The following is a 13,793-nucleotide window of genomic DNA, read 5'->3' as shown; positions in this document are numbered from 1 at the left end:
CCTGAAGAGAGCTGGAGAGCTTGGAAAGCAGCCAACAGTTGAATCTGCCTCTTGCCCCTGCATTTCTTCTTTTTTCTTAGCCCGGTTCTTATTCTACTCTCTGTTATAAGAGACTGAGGCGGCTAATCTGAGAACCTCCTGCACAGGGGCACTGGGTTCTAAGGCTGACTTTTGTAGTATCCTCCTAGTTCATTTTTAGGCCAAACAGTATTACAAAGTAAAACTAATTTTTTTGTTGTTGTTTTAAAGTTTGGGGAAATCAAAGTTTTCCTGGTTTTGGAGGATGCATCCAAGGGACATGTCCTGTAGTATGGAGACAGGATTACCCATCTATGAAGAGAGAACAGAGGAGAAAAAGGATAAAGGAAAAATAAGGTGTTCCCTCTATTTTTCTATTATACTGAATGGACATCCTCAATCGTCCTGTGAGTTCCAGAATTTACCGGTCTTACTGTGTACCGTCTATCCCATCACATCACAATTACTCACTTGAGAACAGAGGAGATATTAAAGTGAACAGCAGGCCCCTTGTCTATCCTTGGGATTCTGGAATGAACTGGTCTTATTGTGTACCCCTGACCTTTCTTCTCTGTTCTAATGATAATCTGTTAGCCTGAGACTAACCTTTATCTCTGTCCTATAGTTCTCTTGCACCTGTGGCTTTAGTCCAGCCTAAATCCTTGTCTCCATGACCTTTTGGTGATTCTCTGAGTATTTTAGCAAAAAATATTATCTCTTTTCTTAGATTCCCATTTCCCATGTTCTTTCAGTAGACAAAAAGCCTCTTTTACAGCTAACTGCTGCAGGGGGCTACACTTTCTTCCCTATTTCTTTCAGATATGACCTTGAAGGTCTTGATACATGTTAATGAGGGTGTAGAAGTAATTAGAGAAATGGAGGCTGCAGGAGGAAGTTGGAGGAAGGGAGATGAATACTCTGCTCGCAAAAACAGCAGCCCTTGAATTCAAGAGGGCATCATTTATTTGCCCTTTTGATGCAAATAAGAAACTTCAGTGGACTTGGGGCTTGGGGATAGAACTCACAAATGTCAAAGGAAGAATTTTCTCTCCTCCAAAAGTGTTGCTCACTCAAATCCAGGAGCTGGGGTCCTTAAAGGGACAGAGTAAGACCCTATGAAGGCAGACAAACTGCTTCATAAACCACTGCAAAACTTGGCCCTGGTGTGCGACAGGAACAAAAAGTGTATGATAAGTAATAAGGAGCTGGCAGAGCTGAAGTTCCAGTTAGTGTCCTGGCAATGGGCCAACAGACATCCAAAAGGGAGCCCACTTCTCTGCTGCTGAGTAAACACAGCAAGAGCCATGGGCGCATGAATAACAGGGAGTGTGTATTTTCAGGCAGGGTACAAAGTCAAGCAGCACGCGGAGTGAAACCAGAGAAAAGGCAGACTTGCCCCTGAGGTGAACCATCTGGCAGGTGCGCAAAGCCGCTTCAGAACATACAGAGAGAAAACAGGAGAATAAATGGTGTGGGATTTGGGGGAGAGTTGATTTTAGTTGAAAAAGCCGAGAAAACCCCAGATGTCGCACAGTTTTAGGCTTTAGCCCTACCACTCTCATGAGCCTCCTGTCCAGGAGGGCCATTAGTACCTCAGTTCTACTTGGTGTGGACTTCAAGTTCCTTTCTACCTCCATGAGACGCCCCTCAGGGTGAACTGAGAGATCAGCTACGGGAGCAGAATCGCTTATGGCTGAGAAGACTTGTTCTAGGGGTTGGTTAGTAAGCAGGAGAGAGAAAGGGAGAAGAAAACCATGTACAGGGGTTGAAAGCCTCCAGCCAAAGGTCTGTTACCACTAGGGAATATATCTGAGTCATGCAGCATCAGAGTATGTTAGTGGTGGAAGTTATACAAGTCACAAGGTACCAAAGTATGTTGGCGGTGATGGCTGTCCTAGTCACACACCACCAAAATATGTTAGTGGTGGAAACACTGTACCGGTCTATAGCAACTTCAATTCTTGCCTCCTCTGAAGAAAAATTCAACTGAGGGGCAGAAGGCAGAAGGAGAGACCGAGGCAAATTTTAAAGCAGGAGTGAAAGTTGATTACAAAGCTTTAGAGCAGGAATGAAAGGAAGGAAATGTACCTGGAAGAGGGCCACGTGGATAACTTGAAAGATATTGCGCTATTTGACCTTTTGACTTGGGGTTTTATACTTTGACATAATTCCAGGGTCTTGCATCACTTCTTTCAACTTCTGCGATCTTATTGGAAAGCTGCTGATCAGTTTCAGGTGTTTTCTATCTATCAGGAGACTGCGTTTCCCTGGTGCCGGCTGTGACTAATTATTACTTTAGAGAGACAGTTAACAACTGCCTGACCACTACCTGATGGTCGACTGACACTCCTGCTGTGTGTGCGCGTTCAGGGGAGCCCTCTTCCTCCCTGCTCATACCAGACTAGCTACATACTGTAACAACACTACTTCTCCTGGAAATAGATGAGTAGATTGTATCACTGAGCCACAACTGATATTTTTATCAAGAAGAATGGCAGCAATTTTTTTCATCTACTAAAATTTTTAAATAACAAGTTGCAATAATGGTAATAATTTAGGACACAAAAACTAGAATTCTGATGTTTCTTTCTGATTAGAGTAGATGTGTATTCACCTGAAACATAGCTCTCACTTTCTAAATATTTGCAGAGGTAAACAAGTCTATTTCTATAGGCTAAAATTATAGAAGCCTATGCTTTAGACCAGTGCAATTCAGAGTGACAAAGAAGCAAAGCTGTATGTTTTGAAATCACAGTAGGCACTAATTGTTCTGGAAAAATTGCCTGGGGTTAGCATGTTTCAACCCATCCTGTGGTATTTAGATAGGAACCTTTCAGCAGCATGTGGCATGGCCAAATATCATAGCAACACATTAGGGAGGACTACTCTTAGCACTTCTGCATTAATCAAAAGCGTTCTGAATTGTTCAACTTCACTGGGTAAAAAAAGAAAAAAAAAAAAAAACAGGATTCAGTGATCTGCTTTCCACTGAAACAAAGGCTTTTTTTCATCTTGGTCAAGGAAAATAGAATCAGTATATGAGAGCCTGGAATAGAAATGGCTTTAAGGAATTTTACAAGCTCATAAATCTGGAACTGACCTTCAGAGGTCAACTGCACATTTAGACCACACCTAAGTCAATCCTGAAGAGAAGAGACTCTGCCCAGACAAATGAGTTCTTAAAATTCTTTGGCAATAGAAATGAAATGTATTGTGGGATCTTTCTCTCCAAGAATAATCTCTTCTTTTGAGCTTGGATTCCTTATTCCTTCCTGTGAAATCAATGAAAATTCCACATGTGGTAAGATTTTATCAAACACAAAGTGGAAAAAAATATTACTTTCCTTTAAAGCATCATTTGTTGTAAAGAGACTCACTTTAAATAGTAGGGTGTAAAATATTGGGGGCAGTGAAGAAACTGCAAGATTGCTTTTATCTTTCCTCTGTTTTGTTATTAATTGCTTGATGCTATTTTATAAATTGACTTTACACTGGGAATAGTGGATTTTGTTGTATTTTTTTCTTCACTATTGAAGCGTTTCCTAATTTTATTGTTATTATAGCACTAAAGAAAACTTTTACTTTAAGTGTATTTGTAAAAACACAGTGCCGTCATTATCTCTTAAAAATACAAATTATATCTTCCATGTATCAGTAGAAACAGTGGTTTGGGGCCAGTATTTCTTTTCTTTTCTTTTTTTTTTAATAGCAAGCCTGTCATAATGCTTTGTTTGACTCATTATTATTTTCTTTTATACCACATGAAGTGGGAATTATTTTCTATGTGTTAATGTCTTAGGAATCAAAGATTTATTTAACTTAAGTGGCAAGGGTTACAATATTAAAAGATTATTTTTATATTCTTTACAATGAATGTCCTCCTTCAGTGACCATTTTTTTTATTTAAAAATATTAAGTCAGAATAAATTTGCTATCTTATTTGAAAATTATCTGATAAATTATTGTTTAGGATAATGTAACACTTTTACATGTTCCGGCCAGGTTGGAAGAAGCTAGCATATGTGCATTTGTCATGAAATTTCTAGAAATCTCTCACCATTGTAGTGCTATATTTATACTTTAACTTGTACCTAATTAAAGTAATTTTAATATTGCAATGGTCAGTCATTTTCTTGACCTAGCAATTCAAAATAAATTGATGCTCCCAAAGAAGCCACAAATACATAGTATATCTCTTTTAATGTAAGGAGAAATAACAAGAGAAAGTAATTAGACATATGTTGGCATTTTATATTATTTACATAGCGGAACTTATCCATATTGCAAAAGTGAGTTTAAATTGTGTGTGTGTGTGTGTGTGTTAATATTTTTATTACTTGAAATAGGTAGATTTCCATTTTACCAGGCAGAAGAGAAGAATAATCCCATGACACAGTGTGGATACTATCTTTATTGATCATAACTTACTAAAAGAAAATCATATTAACATCTAATCCCATATCTATAATCTTTCATCTATATCTTGTAACTGGTGTATATATGTATGTGTGTGTATCTATATATATAATTTTATAATTATACCAAATATATATATAATTATAACAAATATATGTATTATATATAATAAGTGTATATTATAATTTATATATATTTGACTTTATAATTATACCAGATAGATAGATAGATTTGGTATAATTTATGGACTGTTGCCACCATGGAAAGAAAATGAATAATTTATCTCATATTTATCTCCTTGAACATGTAGAGTGACAACATACTAACATGCTCACTTAAGAAAAATTCAATTACTCCTAATGCCTATCCATTGCAGAATTTTTGCTTATTTCAATGAGCTAGCTCCCCATAAGGGTTAGGTAACCTGAGGCCATGATGCTAAGAGAATGACAGAACACCGAACTTATCAAGACATACAGCATAAATTTTAAAAACTACAAGCATTTAAAAATTTTTCCAATGTTTTAAGAAATTGTATAGTAGTAAAATATCACCCAAGACAAATAAGGGAGCTGATTAAAAGGCATTGTAATCTAAAAATGCCACATTAATCTCATAACATTAGTGTAATGTAATTAAGCATAGCACTAAAATATTATGAATATGTTTTATATACATGTAAATAACTACAAAATTAGCTGGTGTATATGGATGAATAATAGTATCAATTTTGAAAATATTGGGCCAGTCTCATATCTTCCAATTATCAGGCAATTTATATTATCCTATGCTGTAAGTCACTTTCTTTTAATAATTTGTCATGAATTAAACATCAAATAATTTCTTTACTATTAATAGAAGAGGGTTAGTAAATAAGATTGCGTTTTTAAATTCATCATATTGTTCAGCTTTGTCATTTTGGCAAGAAATGACCTTAATTTAAAAATTGTCATCAGAGAGAGTCAAGTGACCAGTTTCCTTTATCACCATCAATATTGATTTTCAGAATATTAAATAATTCTATTTTTCATTAGATGAAGTTTAATTGAGGACAGCATCAATTGTGAACTGATTTCAAAAGACAGTTGCTACAGAGGAAACTTGTAACCAAGGGAAGATGAGATCATATCAGAAATGTTTACAAAAATCTATAGATACGGAGATAAAGAACATTATCCAACTTACCTAGACTCTATGAAATGCTTGCAAGTTTCCAAGAAAATCTATTGGAAAAAAGCTCTCCTGTTTGCTACATAAAGAAGAAATTGTAAATGAAATGCACTGTGACGTTGTTTTTGTAAGTCAACAAAACATTTTGCTTCTTTTCTTGTTCTTTTGGCCTCAAGTAGTATATAAGGAAATCTTGCCCCCCACCCTTCCTTTTCAGCATACTTTAAAGGCTCAAGCATAATAAAGCCTGACAAATAGAATATCAGTTCACTTGCTATATTTTACTGGTTGAGTTGTGTGGCCTGTAATTTTTTGCTTATGCAAAAATGTAGTATAATAGGTTTTTGCCATTAATAAAAGGAAATATGTTTAATTGAATGAGCAGCAATGTCTAGATAATTCCTGTCACGTATAACAATGCAGATCAGATCATTATAAAGCATACATTATAAAGTAAAACATTGTTTTGATACATTAACAAGCAACATAGTTGCAAGCATTTTTTCTCCTATTTTTATTAAGTTTTCACTAACAAACCAACCTGCCAACATTTTTGACCTGTGGGTTTTATGGAGGTTTTTGATGATACTCATTTCTACCAGAAATATATATATATATAAAATTAGCCTGGTTATAAAGCTCATTCACTTCCTATAAATTTTGGTGAAGTGGTAGCAGGTTACCTCAAGTACAGGGGCAACTACATGTTTATTAAAAAATTTCCAGACCCCTTAATCTTGAAAAACTTCCTTTCAAAAGCACTATTGATATTGTTATCAAATAAATTCTGGTGAAGGACATCTGGATTGTTTCCAAATCTTAACTGTTGTAAATAGTGATGCAACAGACATAGAAGTACATCTCATGTACTCCATAAATATACACACTTACTATACACCCACAAAAACAATCAATAAAAATAAAAAAGGAAAAAAGTAATTCTGGTGAAAATTAAGTGTACTTTATACATAAATACCTATTTATACACATGGCAATAACAAGAGTCTTAAAAGTATCTTTCTCTTTGTAGGTTTTTACTCCCTTGTTTAAGTGGAACATAAACACCCTAGAACAGGTTACATAGTAATTCTCCTATTTAAAGCTTAAAAATCTAAATCTGTTTCAGTTATCCCTTCACATTTGAGTAACAGACTCTTTGAACGTAGGTTTCTAAGTGGGAACATATTTTCTTCACTATTACGAAAGCACTGATTAACTGTCTTATAGCACCCACGCCCTCCTTGAGAAGATCAAGGCCATTCTACTATTCTTCTTAATCTTTCCTTGAAGCCTTTCTTTTTTTTTCTCCATTCTATAGGAAATGCAGAGTCATTTATTTTTCTCCAGTATTATGAGATTTTATAATAATGTGCCTTGATAAAGGTTAATTTTTATTTTATCCTCTGGCCATTTGATGGCCTCTGCCAATATAAAAGCTATAAATATCAGTTCTATGACATTCTCTCAATTTTTCTTTTCATTTATTCTCTTACATTTCTTCTTATACTCTTTCTGTAACTTACAATTTAGTAAAATTAGGGGACAGATGCTGGAATCTGTCCCCTAATTTTACTCTATTGTATCATTATCTATTTTTATCTGTCTTTTAGTTCTGCTTCCTGAAAAATATTTTTATCTTTCAAACCTTCCATTGAGTTTTACATACTTGCAATAACATTTTTTTCATTACCATGAGTAATATTTGGTCCTCTGAATATTATTATTGTAGCTATTTTGTTTAATAAAATAATATATTTTTATCACAGTGAGAATATTATTTGCAGTTTTAAAATATTTTTCTCTGCGTATTCTTTGTGTCCTAAATACTCTTTTCTCTGTTTTTGCTTGTCTTTTGTATTGAATATTTCCCAAACCTCTAATCATATATGGCTACATTTCCTTCAAAAGTGGGCACTGAAAATCTTCACAGAATCTCTGTGCACATGAGTGGGACATGTTCACTGTAGTTTTCACATTAGAGTCATCTGCTAGCGCCATTTCCTTAAGGGATCAATAATATAAATACATTTAAAGTATTTTTGTCTTGGAGTAGTCAGTTTTCTCAGAAAAGATTGTTTCCAAATCTTGCCAAGATAATATATTCCTAAATGCTAAGTTTCTAGGAACTGAATGGGGGAAAAAGTTGAATACATAATTTAGTATGTAAATTTTCACTTAACCCACTAGTTTTCAGTATGAACCTACTGTGTTCTATTCTGCTTTGTGTCCCCAAATTCAGAAAATCTGTTTTATTCTTTTCAGCAAATAAACTATTAGTGTTCTACTGAGGAGGGAAGGAGTGTTTGTTGGGAAGAGAAAGTTGCCAGGTTAATTGAGAATCAAAGATCTGGGGATGCAACTCCTTCTTCGAATTTGTTTTTGTTTTGTTTGTTTACCATTTTTTAAAATTGTATTTTAAAAAGATTTAAAATCAATGTACTTTACTAAGATTTACGTTGTCAAAATAGTGCTGTTTAGGGATCACTATAAAACATCTATTAACTTCCCAAAGTCAAAATGAAACAATTATACAAAAGTTAGTACAGATAAAAAATCTACAGATAAAACGTCTACATTGAAAATCATAATTTAATTTTAAATTTTTTATTTAGCTTTTAGGTTCAAGAATCCATGTACAGGTTTGTTACATAGGTAAATTGTTTGTCACGGGTATTTGGTGTACAGATTATTTCATCACCCAGGTAATATGCATAGTACTGTATAGGTTGTTTTTCAGTCTTCCCCTCCAGCCACCATCCACCTTTAAGCAGACCCCAGTGTCTGTCACTCCCTACTTTGTATCCATGTGTACTCAATATTTAGCTGCCACTTATAAGTGAGAACATATGGTATTTGGCTTTCTGTTCCTGCATTAATTTGCTTAGGATAACAGCTCCATCCATGTTGTTGCAAATGACATGATCTCATTTCTTTTTATGTCTGCATATTATTTTATTGGGTATATGCACCACATATTCTTTATTCAGTCTGCCATTAATGGGCATTTAGGTTGATTCTATGTCTTCGCTCTTGTGATTTGCTTCTTCTAATTAATCCATCTGTTTTTACATTGAACTTTCCCCAGTCTGAATGGTATCTGGTGACACCAATTCCCAAGCCTTTTTGGGATTTGCTAATGATAATGGATTGTTTTTAAGTGTTTCCCTTTGCAAGTTTAAGGTTTAGCTTACTTGCTCTGTGAAAACAGTGACTGCTTTTGTGCATCCTTCTGCTTTTCTGTAAAATGTTTCTTCTGCTACCTCTGATCCCATTCTCTGTGCTATTGTTGGATTTACACCTTAAACACTTCTTTACTCTCTTGGAGTAAGTTGTCAGAATTTCATTAACAAAGTCTCATTCTTAGCTTTAACATAAACGTGGGAAAATATTGGATTGAGCATTATTTTGAACCACGATTAAAATGATAAATTATATCACACTTTATAGTGTGATTTTTCAGGCATATTCTATGTTGTTGATATTGACAAAAATTTCAGTTTTTAGGAAGCACCCACTAATAAGTTATTTCATTAATATGCTACAGATACTGTGCTTTATACTGGAGCCTATTGGAAGAAAAACTTCCAAAGATATTTCTTAGTTTTAAGGCAGATGTGTCACATTAATATCATTAACTGGAAACCCAAATTAATTATGACAAATTTGAATTACAAAAAACTCTGACTTGTTTTATGAGCATTGATATTACTCTGTGGGTTAGGATTCATTAACAATTTATTACAGAAATAATGGAAAGAACATTTTAAGAAGGGATAACACTTCAAAAAATGTTGCTTTATTTGAGAGGGAGTAAAGCCTAGAAGATGATGTATAAAAGTAGGAATAAATGTCATGAATTTTATAGCTTTTAATCCACTGATTCTGTAATTAGTGGTTATTTGGCATATTTTTCTCTATTTTGTTTATTGAGGTTTTATTTACATATAACATGTATTAGTTTTAATAATTTGAGGACATTTTATAATTTTATACAATCATGTAACCTTCAACATAATCAGTATATACAATTTTTATTTCCCCTCTAAGAAGTTTCCTTTTGCCCTTTCACATTTAATAGCCTCCTCTATTTTTGATTCTATACAAGCAGTGATTGGCTTTCTGTTATAATACTTTTTGCGTTTTCTAGAATTTCATTAATAGAAGCATGCTATGCTTGGTCTTGTATTTAATTTCTTTCTTGAGATTATATATGTTGTATGTATTTACATTTTCATTTTTTCTGCATATTAATACGTGGTATTGATATACCACACTTTTCTTTCCTATTCTCTGGTTGACGTTTGGATTGCTTTTAGATTTTGTCATTCTAGAGAATGAGTATTGGTTTCTTATTGTGGCTTTAATTTGTATTTCTCAAAATGTTATTGACCATCTTTTCATCGGCTCATTGGCTGTCTTGTTTTGAAGGGTCTATTAAAATTATTTTGCCTATTTTGTATTGAATTTTTTCTGTTTTTACAGAATTGTAGGTTTCTTTATACATTTTGGATGTAAGCACTTTGTGAGACATATAATTTGCAAACATTTTACTTCCAGTCTGTAGCTGAAGTTTTCTTAAAATTCAGTCATTTTAATACTAGTGATATACATTTCATCAACTTTGATCAACTTAGTTATTTTATAATCTGTGCTTTTGCTGTCTACTTTAAGAAATTCTTGCTTACTCCAATGATACTTTATTGATTTCTATTACTAGCAAAAACTTAGGGTCTTAAGACAACACGAATATATTATCTTACAGATTTGTAGGTCAGAAATCTGACACACATTTCATCGAATTAAAACCACTATGTTGATAGGAATCTTTTGGTTTTTAGAGCTTGTACGATAGAATTTGTTTCCTTGCTTTGTTCAGCTTCTTCAGACTGCCCATATTCCTTTGCTCATGGCTTCCTTTTTGGATCTTCAAAGACAGCAGTGCAGTCTCTCTGATCATACGTTCACAGTCACATTTCCCCTGACTTTGACCTCAACTGGGAAAGTTCTTTGCTTTTGAGGACTCATTTAATTAGTTTCGGCTCACTTGGGTAATCCAGGAGGATCTCCTTATCTCTAAGACATAAACTTAATTACAACCTCATAGTGTGTTTGGCCACTTTAAACTAGCATATTATCAGGTCCAGAAATTAGGATTTAAACATCTTTTGGGGGCATCAGGGAGGTGGATTAGTCTGTCTATCACAGTCAGAAAAAATTTCTTCTGTTTTCTTTGTGAAGTTTAATACATTTAGTTGTTTTATGTTAAGGTATTTGAGCGACTTTCAATTAATATTTATTTATGGTGTGAGATAAAAGTAGAAGTTAATTTTTGTCCATATAGTCATCTAGTTATTCCAACAATATTTCTTGAAAAGACTACTTACTTTTCACTAAATTACCTTTATTGAGAATCAATTGAACATGTAAGTTTGAGTCTATGTATAGACTCTATTCTGCTCTATTGATCTATGTTGACTCTCACGTCATTTAATTTTACACTCTCTTGATTGGTGTGGCTTTATAGTAAGTCTTAAACAAGAGATTGTGTAATTTTTTCTATTCTTAACAGCTTTATTGAGGTGTAATTTATATACAAAACAATTCACTCATTTTTAGATATAAAATTCAATGATTTTTGATAAATTAGCTATTGTAGGTCATTTAACTTTCCATATAAATTTCTGAACCAGCTTGTTAATTTCTTTTAAAAGTCCAATAGTGTCCTGATTGGTATTAAAAGTCTCTGTAGATCAATTTGGATAAATACCATTTTAATAATATTGTCTTCCAATTCATGAGCATATCTGTTTAGTTGTTTAGATGTTCTTTAATTTACTTTTGCAATATTTTGTAGTTTACAGTGTACATTTTTATTAAAATTTATTTCTAATTATATCATTTTTCATAATTTTAGTTTTTATTATGGATTAAATGGTACTCATGCAGTTTTGCTACATGGGTAAAGTGTATAACACTGAGGCTTGAGATCCCAATGATGCTATTGCCCAGGAAGTAAGCATGGTACCCAACAGCTGGTTCTTAGTCCCATAACCCCCTCCCTCCCTTCCCTATCTAGAGGTCCCCAGTGTCTGTTATTCCTATCTTTACATCGATGTGTATTCAATGTTTAGCTCCAATTTATAAGAACCTACAGTGTTTGGTTTTCTGATCTTGTGTTAGTTCACTTAGGATAATGGCCTCCAGCTCCATCCATGTTACTGCACAGGCCATGATTTCATTCTTTTTTATGGCTGTGTGGTATTCCATGGTGTATATGCAGCACATTTTCTTTATTCAATCCACCATTGATTGGCACCTAGGTTGATTTCATATCCTTGCTATTGTGAATAGTGCTGCAATGAACATATGAGTGCATGTGTCTTTTTGACAGGACGAATTGTTTTCTTTGAATGTGTGCCCTGTAGTGGGATGGCTGTGTCAAACCATAGTTCTATTTTAAGTTCTTTGAGAAATCACTAAACTGCTTTCCACAGTGGTTGACTGGTTTGCATTCCCATCAACAGTGTATAAGCATTCCCTTTTCTCTGTAGCCTCATCAGTATCATGTTTGATGCTTTTTTGAAAGGATTTTTAAATTATGATTTCTAATTGTTTATTGTTAATATTTAAATGTGGAGTTGATTTTTATATTGGCCTTTCAGAATACCAAGTTGGTAAATCAGTATTTTAGTTCTAGTAGATTTCTGTGAATTCCATACAATCAAATTATGTTCAAATAATGGAAGTCTTTCTACCTCCCAATCCAATCAGTGCATTCTTTATTTCTTTCTCTTGCACTGGTTAGGATATCCAGCACAATGTTAAAGGTATTCAGAGGGGATATCCTTGATATTTTCTTAAACGTAGGTAGAAAATATTGACACTTTAATCACTGCGTATCATGCTACTTGTAGATTTTTCATGCAAATACTTAATCAATTTGAGAATGTCCCCATCTATTTGTAGTTGGCTGAGAAATTTTTATCATAAAAAGAGATGAATTTTGTCAAATACTTTTTGTGCATCTTCTGAAATGGTAATATGATATTTTTCTTAATTCTATCAATGTGATGTATCTCCTTGAGTGTTTTTCAAATGCAAAACCAACCTTACATTCTCAAGATAAATCCCACATGACCGTGATGTAGTGCTATTTTTTAAATTATTATTTGATGTGATTTGATATTTAATTTTTTGTATCCATGTTCACAAGGGATATTGGTCTGCAGTTTTCTTATGATGTTTTCAACTGGTTTTAGAATCAAGGTAATGCTGCCTTCACGAAATGAGGTGAGAAATGTTTCTTGATTCTCTATATTCTGAAAGGGTTTAAGTAAGATTGATATTATGTCTTCCTTAAACAGTTGATAAAATTCACCAGTGAAACCATCAGGACACAAATTTATATTGAAAATATTTTTAATAAAATTTGATTTTATTAATTGATGTAAGGCTTAAAAATTGAGACAGATTTGATAATTTGTGTCTCTCAATTATTTATTCCATTTAATGTAGGTTGTCAAAATTATCTGCATAAACTTATTCATAATAAGTCCTTTACAATGTCTGAAAGTCTGTAGTGATATTCCACCCTTAATTTCTTATATTGGCTGATTAAATTTCCATTCTGTTTTTCCTGAAGTTACTAACAAGTATTTTGAACACTTTTACTGATTTTTCCAAAAAATCCCCCTGGGAACATAACTCTATTGGCCTGAGAACCACTCTCCCAAAACCCACAGTGACTGCCGCAAGTCCCACCAAAGGACAGTCTGAGTTCCAACCTGCCTAACCCTGGCCCCATCTAATGGATTTTTTTCTATTGGCCCTGTTAAGCAAAGACAAAAGACACAAACTCTTGGGAGCTGTGGGGCCCCATCCATCACCTGAGTACTTACCTTGTTCAAAATAGGGCATGCTTACCTCTGTCTTCTACTACCGCAGATGGTGCTCTCTTAAAACTGCCACCTCCTGGCTGGAGGCCAACTAACTCAAGCCATTACAGAAACTCATAACAGAACAATCCTGTTCCAGAGGAGAAAATAACAGATAATTCCACCGCCTACAACACCTTGGCTAATCAGAGGTCCTTTATCTGTCCAAGTGACAAATTCACTGCTAGCATAACCAGCATTAAAAAACAAAAACAAACAAAAAAAAAAACAATGCACTAAACAAAACTTCAATCA

Source organism: Mandrillus leucophaeus, unplaced genomic scaffold (genome assembly GCF_000951045.1).
Source record: "Mandrillus leucophaeus isolate KB7577 unplaced genomic scaffold, Mleu.le_1.0 Scaffold470, whole genome shotgun sequence".
Taxonomy (NCBI): Eukaryota; Metazoa; Chordata; class Mammalia; order Primates; family Cercopithecidae; genus Mandrillus; species Mandrillus leucophaeus.
The sequence above is the reverse complement of the archived record's forward strand: the minus strand, read 5'-3'. Positions refer to the sequence as shown.